The following is a 15,423-nucleotide window of genomic DNA, read 5'->3' as shown; positions in this document are numbered from 1 at the left end:
TAATAATAATAATAATAATAATAATAATAATAATAATAATCAACCAAACAAAAACTTCTTTCAGTTTTCTTCTGAAGATGGAAAGAGAAACCCACAAGATTCTTGTGTATAACTTGTTTACTGGTAAATATTTACAAATGACTTTGATCTCGAGCACTGTCAGGTCCTAACTGTGACCCTTTTTCAAGAGATGAGGTAGTCAGGCTGGTTCAAGGCCCAGCAATCTTCTAATCTGCTTCTGAAACATTCTTTGTAATTTTCATCTGAAAGGTTGACCCGATTCTAAATTTTACAAAGTCAGATTACAAAGGCCAGGTGGGGAGTATTCTTATGATTTCACAATTTATTATATAAGCTAAATAAAGGCCTATACTTTTAAGTGGTTACGTTCCTTATCACAGCTTCTCAGACGCAATTTGTTTATCACACCCTCCCAGACAAACTTTACGCAGATTACTGAACGCTACATTTTACGATAAGAATGATTGCTGAATGCTACATTTTAAGATAAGAATGATTGCTGAATGCTACATTTTCAGATAAGAAAGTGCCGTCATAAAAATGACAGTCTTGTAAGAATATTAATTTATTTTTTTTTTTCTGTTGTTATCTGTCAAAGTGAATGGCCGAAAGACAGTGCCCACTTGTGGGTATATAAGCAGCTTCCACAGTGGGTCAGATTCAGAAGTTGTGGTGCCAACATCTGCTGTCACCATGACCTCCTCAGTCCTCTTGGCTTTCGTCATTCTGGCGACAGCCTCAGCTGGTAATTATTCTTTGTTGACTTGCAAGTTCAGTTAAGGTCTACAGTGATACACCAGTCTACTTGATCTGAGAACTTATACAGTGGCTAGTATTTGTATTTTGTAACATGAAAACTATTTTATATTTGAATTTAACTACAAGAGATTTTCTACTAAGTAAGAAACATTGTACAGAGGTACGGTTGTTCAAAAAGGGCGCTTGCAGATTGTTAAGAATCAAGTTGGTGACATGTTCTAAGGTATCGTTAATGCACTGTTTTATTACCTTCTAGGTCCTTTGAAAGGATGATACACTATTCCAAATCAAAACTAGCAACTTACCTTATGAAGTGTGAGCATGTACGAAATTAACATGAGAAATTTAAACGGGAAAATCCTCATTATGCAAGCATTTGAATGTTTCATCTCTGATATCTTCCTTTTCTCCAGCTCCTTGGCCATCAGGAACTAACTTATGCTCAAAGGAATGCCCAGTTGCCGGATCGCCCAAACTCTTCTACGCCCGAAAAAGACATATGTGTACTCGTGACACTGGCAAAGTCCCGTGCCCACCTGAGGGATGTCGAAGGGGCCACTGCAGAAATGGAATGGAACTCTCAGGTCGAGCTTTCGTGGCTCTCACCCTGTGATATGGCCATCACCATGAAGAATCCTTCCATTGGAGGTGGTTCAGGTAGAGTAGTTGGATGACTCGTCATGAAACTGAATTCATATTTTGAGCTGAAGTCTTGGGACACTGAAATATAGAGAGAACTCGGCTCTTGTGGTTTGAGGTCAGTGAATGCTACTTTATACTTTCAGGGTCTGCTGAAGCCAGGTTCCTCGAGAGGTACCCCCTAGTGGTGTCTATCATTGATGGAAGGGTGAAAGCAGCCTGTAGCCATCCTGATGATGACACTTGGTCCATCAACTTGAAAAAGGGCATTGCATCTGCTTTCCAGAACACCTTACCCTCCAACTCCACCATCAACTCAGGCCTCAACTTCACAGAGGTAAGTCTCCTGATATTGAAAGTAATACATTTAAAAATGTTAAATAATTAATTCTAGTAAAAAATGTCCTATGTAATTGAACAGATTTTATTACTTTATGGAGTATGAAAGAAAGTAACTAACTTATATGAACAATATACTCTACAAATCAAAACCTTTTAATCTTTATTTTTTATACATTTAAACAGACTGATATAATCGGTAACTGCTCAACAATGTATGAAGTGCAACATGAGGGAGAGAAGGTTGTTGTGACCAAGTTGAAAAACCATCGCTTCTGCCAAGATCTTTATGTTAACCGAGCTGAGACACCAAAAGCTTGGGTGAAGGCTCCATTGCCTTTGGAAGAATCCCATTCTGAATGCAAACAGGAAATTACAAATGGTATTTACACCAGCATTACTTGTAAAGACAAGAATATCATCAAGCCAGCCCTATGGTTCTTACATAAGTATGTCGAAGCCCACCAAGAATCAGTTCTACGATTCCAGTCAGAAACAGACCAGATTCCTCCTTCAGTTTCTCAGCTGCCTAGCCACTTTATCAGGAAGACTCTTCGTTATGATCAGCACACACCAAAGAAGGATCCATCAATGGTGGCCAAACTAGATGAAGTGCTCAAACAAGTATGTGAAAAGGTAAAGCACGGAGTTCACGAACATGCAGCATCTCATTTGCCAAAGCATTACATTTCTTGCGCCGTGTACCCGAAGAGGCAATACCACAAACTCTTGAGAAGATCCGTGGTGGCCAAATCTGTGAACAACGTCAAAAGATGGAAAGCTTGTTCTTAGATGGATTAGCTTTTGTTTACGAATCTGGAGCAGTCAAGGTTATGGTGGAAGAGTTGATTTCTGGAAAAGCTACTGGAGGTCGAGCTGCTCTTTATGCTGCTTCCATGTACTTCATGCCCCGACCATGCATTCACTCCATTGAAGCCTTGAAGCCTCTCTTTGAAAATTTCAGCGTTTCCCAAGGACCACTCTAGCTGGTGCCACCATGGTCCATACTTACTGCAGACAAAATCCTAAATGCCAAGAAAAAGCACCTGTCAGACAGTTAGCCTGAGACTCTAAGCAGCAAAGTAGGACAAATGTGCACTGCCTCACCAGATGAAGAAACAAGAGAGCACGCTCTTGCTCTACTGAAGTCCCTTGGCAATATGGGAGTGATGAATTCTGAAATAGCCAGACCAATCTTGCAGTGCATAGAAAATCCAGAAGCTGACAAAGGCATTCGCAAGGCAGCCACCCAGGCCTTCAGGAACGTTCACTGTCATCAGGAGGTAAGTCCCAGGGATCTCAGGTTATCTTTTATTTTAATTATGCTCACATTTTAATACAATTCCTATAAAAATTCATGAAGGGTATAAGCATTGTTAAAATGATAGATTTGTAGCTTATAATGCTCTGATTTTACAGATCCACCCAATAATGAAGCAGCTCATTAACGTTGCTCTCGACCACAGAAAGAAAACTGAAGTTCGTATTGGATCATATCTTGCAGCAATTAAATGTGCTAAATATGAAGATCTGCACAAGATTACTGAAAAAATAGCAATAGAAGAAAATACTCAAGGTAAGATGGATGTTATTTCTGAGTTAAAATATGATACTATTGATGAAACTTCCCGGACTTTCTATACTAACTCTTGTAAAAAAAAATGCACCCTTTAATTAATTTAAATTTAACATTTATTTTTACAGTGAGAAGTTTCATCTTAAGCCATCTCCACAATATCAAGGAATCAACTGTCCCTTACAAGGCAAATCTCAAATCTAGGCTTGAAACTATAGTCCTACCCTCTAACTTCACCAAAGACTGGCGAAAGCATTCTCGCAATATCGACATGTCGTACTATGCGCCAACCTTTGGTGTAGGTGCTGGAGTCGAGTCTAATGTCATTTATGCTCCAGGATCTTATGTTCCTCGCTCGGTTAACCTTAATCTCACAGCTGCCCTTGGTGCAACACCCTTCAATATCGGAGAGATTGGAGCACGTTTTGAAGGACTCGAGACAGTTGTAGAAGAACTTTTCGGGCCACACAGTTATTTCAAGAGGACTCCAGCAAGACAGATCTGGGAAGATCTCAAAGAGACACTTAGCAAGGTCACTGAACGTTTAGAAGGCTCCTTCAGGCAGAGGAGGTCTATTGATTTGTCCCAAATCTCTCATCTCTTTGACAAACTATACGGTAACAGGCGTATACAGAAAGCAGATCTCTATGCACGAATCAATAATCAAGAATTGGCCTTTGATCTTGGGAAGGAAATATGAAAAATATCAAAATTGACGAAATCATTAATAGCCTATTTGATAAGTTTGACAACATGATCAACAGAGCAGCAACTTCCAACATCGATACAGTACGAACAGCTCAGTTTTACCTGGACTATCATTTGCCTACAATGCAAGGATTACCTATCAAGATGAAATTGGAGGAACAGCAGTGGCTGGAATTAAGGTGGAAACTCAGGTCAGAGGACTCATGTCTGGAACTCCTGGTGTTGTCAAATTCTTGCCAAGTTTATCAACTCAGATAGATGCATTTATAGGCTATGACTGTCACATTGTTCGTGCTGGAATTAAGATGAAGAATCACATTGCAACAAACTATGGAGCAAGCATTAATGCTAAATACACACCTGGTGAAGGTTTTGAAGTAGAATTAGAATTGCCAGAGAAAATGGAGTTGGTGAAGGCACAGAGTGAAACTTACCTTATGAAGAGAGTCAAGGGTCAGCAGGAGACCAAAGTTCATCCTTCCTCTGTACAAAGCACACGATTCCAGACTCAGTCTTGTGTAACGAAAATGGAACCAGTCCTCGGACTCAAACTCTGCTATGACGTCAACATGCCAAACATTTTCATGCAGTCAAGGTCTTCCACTTGGTCCACCTGCCATTGTCAAGGTAGTCTTAGAGAAGGCAGATTCAGGAATGAGAGGACTCGTGTAAAGGGTAGAGAAGAGCATGCTGGAGGAAAGAAGGTGATTAAAGTCGAGCTAGAAGCTCCAGGATCCTCCTCACCAAAGAAAGCTACTGCCATCATTACCTCTGCCAATGAAGGAGAAGAAAAGAAAATATCTGCAACACTCGAATCTGAACGTTTAGGAGGAATCAGCATCCATATGATCAGAAAGTGGACTCAGTCAGAAAAACAAGTCCAGATGATTGCCTATTTTCAGTGAAAGCAGACAGTACAATCCTAGCACGAAGGGTATTGAAGCTAAGTTCTTGTGGAATGGTGAGGAGAAGAGGTCAAAGTGGATGTGGCATTGCAGACATTAGCTGCCATCAGAGAGTGGGCACAATTTAACTTTGAAGGTATGTATATCATATGATTTTTATTATTATTTGATATTGTAAAGCACAATTTTAAGATTTTTTCACAGTGGGATAACTTTGTGTAATAGAGTATTATTTTTTTTGTTTAAAAACTTCATAGTTTTCTGTAATACTCTTGACAGTTAGCGGAGATCTGAGGTATCATGAATGGTGCAGAATACCTCTTCCACAAAGACTGCGCAAATTGAAACTAACATAAAGATTGAGAAATTGGCACATCGTTTCTTTCATGAGAAAGGAAGGCGAGTCCCAGTACAGGTCAGCTATTAAGCTTGGTCAGCGAGGAAATGAAAAGGTTGATATAATGGGCAACCATGTCATGGAAGGAGGTTCATACAGAGATATGACCTTGAAATCTAATATTGAAGGTAAATATTTTAATTAAAGTTTTTGGGTCTGTTGCTGTAAGTTTGTCTTGATCAATGGTTATTTGGAGTTGTGTTATATAACCACCAGTAGCATCTGCATAATGTTACTATTTGGTATAAATGAAAAGTCTGTAAGAAATGTGTTTTTTGTGGCAAAGTAGTTATTGAGTTGTAATATATATTTTTTCAGCTAAAATCGGAAATGCCAGGTACAGGAAAAACGTCATTTTATACAACCAAGAAAGTAAAATGGGAGTTGAATGTCAAGTGGTTTCTCAAGAAGGTGGAAAGGTTATTGAATTAGAGATGATATTAAATCGGTCAGGAGAAACATCGCAAGTAAAATTTTTGGTACGTAGAGTCTAACTTTCTATTTACAGAATTAAAATGAAGAGACTAATATTTGTATTGAGGTAATAAATAAGGAAGGTTAATGTTTTTAACGTAATTAATTCCACTTTCCACAGCTTGATATTCCTGAACGTATGAAGAAAGTCATAATCGAAGCTTCCGCAGCTGGCCAAGGAAGCTCTCAGTATCAAGTCAGAGCAATGGCTAAACATGGAGAAAGTCCTATTTTCCATGTAGAAGGACCAGTCACAGCCATGCTCTCATCTAAAAACACTCACCTTAAGACCGAACTGAGAACTGTTTTACTTCGCAGCCAACCCTACACAGTCACAACCTCACTTGTAATGATGCATGGCAGACAAGCCTTTGTCTTTGAACTAAAAGACAGAGAAGAACACCTCATTTCAGTGCAGTGGAATATGGCGACTCGAGGTGGACAGGAAACCAATCTGGACTTTAAAATACTCATTCCATCCATGATAGAAAAGACAATGAATGTCATTGTCAGTGAGAAAATCCTTCACTTGACTTTCAACCAGCTGATAGGACCAAAGAGTTCTTCCCACTAAGAAGAAAAGGTTTCTTGGATGTTGATTTCGAAGGCAAGAGAGCAAACGTCGAATTTGCTTGGGACGCTGATCGTAACCCAAATAAGAAAATCAAGGCTGAAGTCAAAATGGTTAATCCACTATCAACCCTACGAGACTGTGTCATCCAGTGAGTTACTTTCAAAGTTTTGCTGGGAAAATATATTTTCAGCACCAATAACATTCCTGTTAATCTTATTCATGTAATGATAGTGAGATAATGCAATCTTGTACCTATTTTAGTTTACTGATGCCGAAACATTCTTTTTTTACAGGGGCAACTGGGCCTACTTAGAGAGACAACATCAATTCAAGGCTGAACTGAAACTCCATGACATCCGCACTTGGTTTGTTGGAAGGAACAGCTTGATGCTGGAGGTAACAAACCCCAGCCAACAAATGTACAAAATGAATGCTATCTTAACAGTAGAGAAAGAGGCATCAGGACCAAAAGTAGGGGCAGACGTAACCTTCAGGACACCTGAAAACAGAGAGTATAAGTTGAATACAGAAAGTGCTCTTGAGTGGCGTGAGGGACTACAGAACTTGAGGCTGACGACCAAAGCAGATCTTGTTGGGCCTGAAGGTCGACAATCTAGAGTAAACTTAGAAGCAATGCATCGCAGGACACCCAGCCAAAGGGAAGCTGAATTACAGGTAAAAGGTTATTTCTGTTTTATATAAGAACATAACAGACAAAACAATCATATTCATAGTGGAACAGCTGTTCTTATTCCCCTGACCCCAAGTATGTGGAAAGAGGAGTATTCATGGTTACCCTCCTTTACATAATTCCTTACAATTAAAGGAATCATTTCTTTTAAACAATTATATTAAGCAAACAATCAACATTCACTGGAGGTTAAAAACATTTCTCTTCTGAGAAGTACCAAAATATCATCAACATTTATATGTTTTTACTAATATATGAGATTTATTTAGACAGTACCCCACTGGCCCTTTTCATGGATATTTCTTGCAAAATTATAAATATCTCTAATAAAAAAACCAATACTCTCATGAAATTACTGATCTGAAAGGGAATACAACATTAATACTTTACAGATTGAAGTGACCTGCCCATCACTCCAACAACCTATAAAGACCAAGCTTCAGCTGAATAATCAACAGGGTGAATACACTACCAAGTGGGTCATTGAAATTGGTTCTCCTGTCAATGGTGCAATGTACAAACTAAAACTGTCTCCTGAGCATGGAGTACAAGGGTTCGGAAGTGGAACTTAACCTAGAAGAAGTACTTAAGCTCCTGAAGGCAATAGATCATCTCATATCTTCTAGCTCATCATCCATGGTTGATAGCCCTCGGCGTTCTGCTCTTTATCGTGCCCACTACAAACATCATGACCATCATTCTTATTCCTGTTGCTGATGTCACCCTCTCGTACAATGGAAGGAGGATGTGGATGCCACTTGCACAGCCCAAGTTGTGCTGATTGCCACTGCAGCTTCATTCTCACAAGGGTTTCAGTGATTCCAAATATGAAATAGCTATCCGCAAATCTCACTCTGACTGGAGTGGAGAATCCAGATATGAAGGTCGAGTCAGTCATCCAGGACTAGAGAGGGACCGTCTGAATTGATATTCAACTTAGAAGAGAGGAACAGAAGGTCACAGGAACTGTTGAGCTCGATATTTTCTCAGACCAGAAGATAAGATCACTGGAAGGTTAGAATCACTCATTTATGCTCGAAACACTGTCATCGTGGGAAGCAAAACTTGAAGGAAAGGTGAGTTGTACAAAATCCATAATTATTGATATTCTGTTTAAATGAAAATACACTTTTTAAAAGATCTGTCACTATTGATATTCAAAATCTATTTATTTTGTAGGTACTGAAGGATCACCCCAAAGTCGTTGTACGTGAGCCTATGGTCAAGCAATGTTGATTTGATATTAAATTCCACAAGACTCACTCTTCCTACAACCTTCAGGATGTCAGGAAGATATGATAAGAGGTCTGGCAGAAATGCTGCTGCTTCTTTCATCATGGAGAATGAAAATCAAAAGGCCATAGACATTTCTGTAGCACTTCATCCTCATCAGAGCTCTTTGTGTTATGGAGTACGAGCTGAAGCCAAGGCTAGTCATCCCTCATTGGAACTTACGACACATCTATTCTGAGCTTTGCAAGCCAGGATTTGTTTCACTGACCACAAAGAAGCATGGAAGTGACAGGATGTACATAACTAAGCTCGGTATGCAAGGAATGAAGAACGTCGAGGCCAGTATTTTGAAGCCAACCCACGAACCATGGAGAAAAGACCACTTGGCATGGCTCTGATGGTGCTGACTTCTCCCACAATGATGAAGCTGGAAACTAAGTATGAAGGTGATAAACTACGTGAAATCAAGGTTAGTATAATGATATATATAAATTTGCTATTTTCTGAAGTATGAAAAATTGTATTGAGTGCCAGAGAAACATAATGAACTGTCTTTTTCAGAGTACTGTTGGTGATATGTTGGAGAGGCTCATGTCTTCTGCAGGCAACTGGATGGATTCTATGAGCAGTGAAGTTTTACAAGAGGGATCTGGTTCACCATCTGGCCACATGTCTTCAGTATGGCAGGAAATTAAAACGAAGCTTCGAGAATCTATTCTGACTTGGAAAACGATTTAGTCATTCCTAAATATGACAGGCTCAGGAATGGGCTCGTGGTGGCCTTCTGTCTAACGTTGCTGAGGGATGTTCAAAGGTTTGGTCTCATTATGCTCACGTCCAGAACAGTTTATCTTCATCTGTATCCAACATGATAAGAACTATTCGAGAGGAATTCCTGGCTTAACTCGAGTAGTCACTGAAGGCAAGTCATTTATGGAAAAAACTTCTAATCAGTTTTGGCAGGTTTCAAATCTAAGTTTAAATGAAGTATAGTTTCATCAAAACCACTTCTTTCACACAGTGGAATATCTGAAGTAATTTTCCTTTATTTCTTCATATAAGTGAATCTGATTAATGGTGAGAATGGGAATGCAAAGTCAATGCGTATAAACTTACAAAGATCATGAAATAAGTTAGCATGATGGTGCAGTTAAATCTGGATGAACTAGTAAGGAGTTATCGATATATTCTGAATCAATATTCTTTGCAGTTGTAATGGGAACTGCTCGTGGCCTGCAAACTGGTGAAATGCCAGAGGTGTTCCGTCGATGGTGGAACGAGTTCCTGGAGAGTTCTTTCTGTAGGGCTATAGAATCTGACTTTGATTCACTCTGGAATGAGTACCAAGAGGAGTACCAGGGATTGCAGCAGATCTGGAGGAAAGTCAAGAACACACTCACAAAGGACGTTAACAGGCAGAGACGTAATCTTATGCACTACAAGAAACCCAAGCACCTTGTTAACTGGATTGTCAGCGACATGAACATTGTAAGGACGTTTTCGCTTTCCAAAATACTTAAGGTGGTTACATTTTAATGCAAATGTTAATACTGAAATTACAAGGTGGAAAAGGCTAACTCTATTTGAGGTAATAATATTAAAACTTACTTCTTCTTTTCCTAGGAACGAATGGTTTTCAGGGGAGTAGATAAGGTGATCAAGAATGTTGTGCAGAAAGCTCTCATCGTACCTGTTCAGATTGATGGTAGCCACTTCCAGCTTCAGTTGCCTATTCGTCGACCAGTGCAGTCACTTCCTCAAGCTTTGTCTTATGTATCACTGAATCCAACTCCAGTTGTTGACCGTGCATTATGGTGGTTTGAAGCTCTTATGCCCACTCCAGTTGATAACATTGTATGGGCTTATTATAAATTCCTTCCTCGTCATGCACGTTATCTTCTGCCACCTTACAATCACACAGCCATGGTTGTTGATGGATCAGAGATCCTTACATTTGATGGAGTTGTCCTGCGAGTACCTCATTCTCCCTGCAAAGTCTTGCTTGCACAGTACAAGACTCACTCCTTGATTATGCAAAATCAGCAGCCCGGCCATTTGCCACACTTCATTTTGAAGGCTGCTGGAGCTACAGTGGAGGTCAAGCCAGAATTCGTGGTTACCGTCAATGGAAATCCAGTAAGTGGGCCTAGGGAAGTGCAAGGTGAAGTCGTGATCTTCAAAGAAAATGAGAAGATCAAGGTCAGGACTCCATTCATAACACTCCGTGTCTACAGAGACAGCTGCACTGCATCAGTCGAGGTCTCTGGCTGGACGTTTGTAAAATAGCCGGTCTTTTGGGCGCCTACGATGGGGAAAAGGCAACTGACAGGATGACGCCTCAGGTACAAGGGCAGCTAACTTGCAAGAGCTCGTCAAGTCCTGGCAGGAGAATCCCAGTGCGAGACTCCTCGCGTTGCTCCCGTAAGCCCCATGCAGGTTCCAGTGGTCCATATGCTGCACTGCCAAACCCTCTTCGGAGTTCGATCTAGCTGCAACCCAGTCGTCCATCCTGGGCCATTCAGGAAGATGTGCTTCGCAAGCAGGAACGCATGTCATGTGGCGAAGGCCTATCGCGCCATGTGCGAGACGAAGGGTGTTAAGGAGACCTTCCCTCTGGGATGCTGATGACCAAACTTTTCCACAGAACTCGTCGTGTAAATGACCAGCCGACTCGAAGCCAAGTGACCTCATTTTTTAACTTATAAGGAATGCAACGAAAATGTCCACAAATTAATGGATTTCTAAAACGATAATAAATATGATCAGCATGACAAAAAAACATAATCTTTTTGTACCCTAATTTTCCTATTGGTTTCTAGTTTTTGTATCACATATATATATTACATTCGATTTCTCTTTACCCAAAAGAGACAGTTATTCTGAGCATTTTATACTTTGGCTGATTCATCTTTTAGTTAGATAAAGCAATCTAACCCTAAGCACTATGTGGCATCACCCACTTTTCGTGACCAGTAATTTACTGCCTACACAAGGAGGAGAGGAGGCCATCGCCTTGTCAATTTTCAATTTTCTCCTGGCCCTCTCACCCTTCCACGGAAAGAAAAAGATATATAGCTAGAATTTGTCAAATTTATCAGAAAAATATCACTTGTATTCAACTATAATGAAGCATACACACACACACACACACACTATATACAGTATATATATTATACATGCAAGACCAGCACACTCCTTATCTATAGCAATTCCTAGCGAACTGCTCTAGATATACGTATGTGGCATCTATTTTTTTTTTTTAGAAAACATCTTTTTATTTGCTCTAATTAGAGAAAACAAAAGCTCCAGATAATAGACGCCACATGTGCATCATCATTCTTTATGTCTGAGACATTTCTCCAGTAATTCCTTTCCCTTCAAAATGTCTTCAATTGCAATATACAGAAGGGCAGACTCTACTGGCTATCTTTCCATATCTTACTGTTTTTTTTTATAAAGAGAGGGTCTTGTTTCTGAAGTTCCTAAATTATAAGAAGTACATTGACCCTTATAGTATATGCATTCTCTAAGTTACCATAATCTTGATAAGATCACCCTTAAACGAGTAAAACTTTTACGTGCTACTTTCAATCAAGGGGTACTTCCATATCTGTTGCAATATTGTTTTGCAGAGTTGCACAGACTGAAAGTCAATAATATCCTGAGGCTAGATTCCAGTTCTCAGCAGAGGTTACCCACTTCATTAATCTCCAAAAGTAATCTATTATCTGAAAGCTTTATTCCGTCAAGTGTAAGGGGTTCATTATCAGATATTTCCTTGATTGCTCTCTTAAGGTCAGTTAAAGTGAACATGATGTCTGGTTCAGCTGCCATTTTGATTAATGAGCCAAGTCTTTTATCTCAGTTTCAGAAACTGTACCCTGTTGTGTATGGTACAGTTGCTGTATCCAACAAACTATTTGCTGCTATTATCCATGAATAAGGTTTCCCTTTGAACCTAACAAAGGGTAAAAAAAATTTTTTCTTTTGAACTGATATTATTATGATCTTCAGCCATCAAATCACTAGGCTGCTATTGAGTATGCATCTCAGTCTCTATTGGACTGAAGACCAGCCAAGAGTACGCTCTAGAGCAATCCAAAACAATGCAATGAAGCATCACTGAAGCATCAATATGAACCAGGTTTTGTTTCCGCAAAGCATAGACGAAGTTTACCAGATGTTGTCCATTGTAACCAATTGGTTCTTAACCACGTAAAATAAGTCTAATCCTTCGTGCCAGCCCTAGGATAGCTGTTAATAAGCTCAGTGGTCTGGTATACTTAACTTTAACTGGTCCATTGGACTTGCCTATGGTACGCGTAGTCATCTTATGAGGTCATATGAATGATAAACAGAGAGGCTACATGAACCTACTGGAAGAGCTGGATTACAAAAAAGGTTATGGATGAATTTTAACGACAATTTTAGACAATGTGTACCTCGTGACTGACAACATACAGTGATCACAATCTGGGAGAGACCTGGATAGATGATGTGTGGGGGGGGGGATAGGGAGATCGAATAGCACAGTCTTATGGAGGTTTGCTCTTTCCAACATAGCAATTCCAAGATGAGTTATCCTTTTTTGACACTAAAGAGAGAGAGAGAGAGAGAGAGAGAGAGAGAGAGAGAGAGAGAGAGAGGGCGAATCTTAGATTTTTCAGTTGCTGTAGCTTAATACGATTTCTTAATGCGAAGAGTCATGAGAAACCTTTCACCTATAATTTTCCGAGTTTAACGGAGGGTTATGATTCTTCCAACGTAGTTATAACAGTTATAACATCACAACTCTTCAGGGATATCTACACTCAGTGCTGGATTTCGACGGACAACTGCGTCACTAAGGAATTTCCTTCCGTAATGTCTTTTCCACGCCACAAAAAGGAAAACAGCTTGAGTATGATACAAATTTGACATCTATTTTTGTCTTCCGTATTTCTTTAACCTTTTGTTTTTATATATAGTTTCTTACGTATAGTATTCGTAACAGGAACGAAAATGACGTATTTGAAAGCCCGGAGGAAAATCTATTATTATTATTATTATTATTATTATTATTATTATTATTATTATTATTATTCAGTAGATGGAAGCTATGCATATGGAAGAAGCCCACGAAAGGGGCCATTGACTTGAAAGTCAAGCTTCCAAAGAATATTATGGAGGTGTTCATTAGGAAGAAGTAAGAGGAAGTAAGAGGCAGTAATGAGGAAGAGTTCACACCATCTACAAGGTCAGGAAAATATACCTGAAACTCCCAAAGGTCATATTCTTCAGGAAACATTATTAATAATGGAATACATAATGCATAAATGCAAAAAATATATAATGTATCATATGGATAAAGTCTAGTCTCTTGCGTTAGAGCTAACACTGGTTCTTGACACGAACTGCGGAAACTGTGAAACCGTTCAATTATTTTACCTCAGAATCTAAGGTGTAGCTGGGTGGTTCTGAACCAGGGGTACCCTCCTTGGGGGGAAGATTTCAGAGTTTCAAAAGGGCGGTGGGGAGGGGGACTGTAACCACATTTATTCAAGTTTTAATATACATCAGCATATTCAGTCTCTAAGAAATGTAAACTACACTATAAAATGAATCTGTATCTAAAGGTTATGTAATATATACTAATATGGGAGAAAAGAAGGATTTTTAGTATTATGTATATGCATACTATTTGGAAAGCACCTTTTGAAGCAGACAATTTTGGAAAGGGGGGGGGGGGGGATGACATTCTGACATATGGTGAAAGGGTGCATAGGCCAAAAAAGGTTGAGAACCACGTCTAGCTTTTAACAAGAAACAGAGAGTAACCCGAAGGCCTGTTTAGGAAGGACTTATAATCAGTCCCAAAGGCCTGTTTTGGAAGGACTTATAATCAGTCCCAAATGCCTGTTTTGGAAGGACTTATAATCAGTCCCAAAGTCTGCTGCATACATCAGGATCTAAACAGCTTATACTAGTCGAGGTAGTCTGAAGGCCTCTATAAAGAGACCATAATTGACAAACATATAGAACCTGATTCTATATTCTATGTACTGCCTTCATACAGAGGTACCAGATAGAAGAACAGAGGAGAGGAAGGAACTGGCTTGTTTGATAGAGCAAAGGTGATCATAAAAATGGCAGGAATAAAGAATAAAGAAATATACTCTAAAATTATGCTTAGCCTTATACAAGGGGAAGAGAGAGAGAGAGAGAGAGAGAGAGAGAGAGAGAGAGAGAGAGAGAGAGAGAGAGAGAGAGAGAGAGAGAAAGTTAGGTATGGTCACTGTCGATGACTCAAGTTAAGTAGAAAAACTGTCGTTTGAATCTTTAGGTAGTTAAATGGGTTTTCTAGGAATTTGAAATTTTAGACAATCTTTTCGGTATTACCTTTTAATGGATTAGAAAGGAAAAGAATAGAAAGCACAAATACACACACTCATATTAATATACATTACACACACACACATATATATATATATATATATATATATATATATATATGTGTGTATATGTGTGTGTGTGTGTGTGTGTGTGCATACATAAACAAAATATTTCAAATATACTGTATATATGTATATTTATATATGTATATATACATATATGATAAATGTACTTGAATGTTAGAGCATTTTATACAACTCAAAAGAACCATAAAAATAACTGACATAAAATAATATTTAACGACTGTCTACATCCATGTTAAATCACTGGTTAATGTGAACAGTTGGTAGAAGACATGCGTATTTGTATAGAAAATGCATGAGTGAAAAATATAGATAAGTATATATATATATATATATATATATATATATATATATATATATATATATATATATATATATATATATATATATATATTATATAATATATATGATTACTCACGTGTAAATAAATCTAAATAACTCAGAGCATTAGGTATAATGAGAAAGACTGAAATTCCAGTTTACAATAACATCAAGAAAAGATTGGCCAGTTTCTTGAATGGTTCAGTCCTTAGCAAATATGGAACGATATTAGGGTTACAATTTGAGCCTTCAGTTAAACCTCTACTACGATTAGTTAGGAGTTATTAGAGGCAGGCATCTTTGACTGAAAAGCAAATAACGCATAGGTAAT

The 15,423-nt window shown here is 38.8% G+C and overlaps 1 pseudogene; it reads left to right on the top strand.

Annotated features, from left to right (window-relative positions):
• Nucleotides 1-714: 714 nt before the first annotated feature.
• LOC136840479 (vitellogenin-like) lies at nt 715-11,058 on the top strand (annotated as a pseudogene).
• Nucleotides 11,059-15,423: the final 4,365 nt, after the last annotated feature.

Source organism: Macrobrachium rosenbergii, chromosome 7 (genome assembly GCF_040412425.1).
Source record: "Macrobrachium rosenbergii isolate ZJJX-2024 chromosome 7, ASM4041242v1, whole genome shotgun sequence".
Taxonomy (NCBI): domain Eukaryota; kingdom Metazoa; phylum Arthropoda; class Malacostraca; order Decapoda; family Palaemonidae; genus Macrobrachium; species Macrobrachium rosenbergii.
This window is presented reverse-complemented; position numbering and strand designations above follow the sequence as displayed.